The sequence below is a fragment of the Lagopus leucura genome, unplaced genomic scaffold (genome assembly GCF_019238085.1).
Source record: "Lagopus leucura isolate 7727_CA_CO unplaced genomic scaffold, USGS_WTPT01 Super-Scaffold_100016, whole genome shotgun sequence".
In the NCBI taxonomy this organism is placed as follows: Eukaryota; Metazoa; Chordata; class Aves; order Galliformes; family Phasianidae; genus Lagopus; species Lagopus leucura.
The window spans coordinates 6,917,477-6,919,397 of NW_024962270.1; the positions used below are offsets into that span (position 1 = coordinate 6,917,477).

At 54.1% G+C, this 1,921-nt stretch overlaps 1 protein-coding gene across 1 annotated transcript in view; it reads left to right on the forward strand.

Annotated features, from left to right (window-relative positions):
- The first annotated feature begins 1,666 nt into the window (after window positions 1-1,666).
- Window positions 1,667-1,921, forward strand: part of HDX (highly divergent homeobox) — a 42,782-nt gene continuing 42,527 nt past the window's right edge. The window contains exon 1 of the mRNA XM_042876648.1: window positions 1,667-1,802. The gene's annotated coding sequence lies outside the window, so the exon portion shown is untranslated. The remainder of the gene's footprint in view (window positions 1,803-1,921) is intronic.

Below are 1,921 nucleotides of genomic sequence, written 5' to 3' on the forward strand. Positions count from 1 at the left end.
TTCCATGGCTTTTTGATATCTGCTGTAGAAAGGAGCACCTGTGAGCCCACCGTTAGCCAGAAAAGAGCCTTTGAAATAGTACTTTCTACTATTTATCATTTAACAAGTTTAATAAGCTGTATTTTATCAAATATCACTGTATCTTTTTCAAATGGTTTTTGAGAATGTCTCACCATTTTTGTTTCCTAGATTCCAGATAACGTGAAAACGTTGCAGTTTTCTCTGAAATCATCCCATAGCAAATCCCAAATCACCGTTTTCTGTAGAAGTGGTGTAGTGCTTTCATGATTGCACTATTTACTTTTCACAAGCAGAGTGTTGACGACACCAGAAGGGGTATCTAGAGGAAACACCAGCATAATACAAGACAGGATTTAAAATACATGAACTATCCCTGTTATTAAACTGAGGTGTTCAGTGCTACATCGAATTCGGTGTGACTGGGGGCTCATGCCCACAGAGATGCTCTGGCCCAGAAAAGCACAATCATCTCATCTGGGCCACACAACTGCACCACACAACTACTGCTATGACACAAGGCAAAGTAAAGACTGATCCTTTGCTGAAAACACTATCAGTAACAAAATCTTTAGCTAAATTAAGCTTTATTAATTGATGGATTGACTTTCCAATGTGGTAAAGGAAATGTAATTACAACGTGGACAGAACATGAGCAACTATTCAACTATTGAAAGGTACTCTAGAAGGACAACCCTTATTTGTGAGTGAACACACAGCTGCTTGTTCCTAGATGGAAACCCGGACAGAACGTTGGTGGCCAGAAGCAGAGTTAAATATATTAAAAACTGGTTTTAAAAATATGAGTAACAGATTGTAATACTGAAATAGCTGTACACACGTACTGACTGCTTTCCTGCTGCCAGTGCCAGCCCTTGTGTTTCCACCCAGCGCATTTGACGAGACCACATTAACATCACGGCACAAAATTAACCACATCATTTTCACACCAGAACTTGTGAACTATTCAGGGCAGCAACGGGGGAAGCCTGAAGGTTATTTATTAACGCAACAGGGCCTCGAATCCGCGGCTTCTAACTGCTATATCAGAGCCAATACAAGCAGACTGACGTGATTTCAAGCGTCCGCCACACCATGCAGCCCTCGGCAGGCTGCGTGCCGTCGAGCTTCCCGCCCTCGGGGCCGCGGCGTCCCTGCAGACACGGCCGGGCCGCACGATGCCGGCAGCGCTGCCTCGCGCCGCGGCTGGGCACAAAGGCACGGCGTGATGTCGACGCGGCGCCGGTGGGCGCGCGGGCATTGTGCGGCGCCCGGCCACGTGCCGCACGCGTGGGCTCTCAGCTGTACGCGTACTGATCTCAAGCTACGAAAAGTTTATTTCTTCACCGTCGCGATGCTCGCGTAATCGAAATCCTGCTCCTTTTCTATCTTCTCGATTTTACGGGACACACCTCCCCTCCTGCCCAACAGTAAAAGGCTGCAAAGTGCGGCCAATGCTGTTCGGCCACCATTCGGCACTCGCCGCCCCTCCACCGCCCGCTCGCGGCGCCCACCGCCGCCGCTCGGGGCGGGATGCCGGCAGGCGCGGGGCGCGGAGGGTCTGAGGGCGGCGGCGCCCCCCCGGACCGGGGGGCGGGGGCGAGCACCGTCCCGGCCGGCGCTGATCTCACGCTCCCATTGGCCGCTGTCTGCGCTGACGTCACGATCATGATGAGAATTAATGATCGGAGGCGCTGATTTCATTGTGTGACGCCGGGACCGACCCAGCCGAAACCGGCTGAATCCGGAGCCCCGAGCCCCCCAGACCGGCCCCGCGCAGCACGGTAAGCGGGGCCGGGCGGCGGCCGGGTCCCGGAGCCGAGGGATTCGGCCGGGGGCCGGGCCCGTGAGGCGCCGCGGCGGGGCCGGGCGGGCGGGAGGCGCCCCGGGGCCGGCGGCCCGA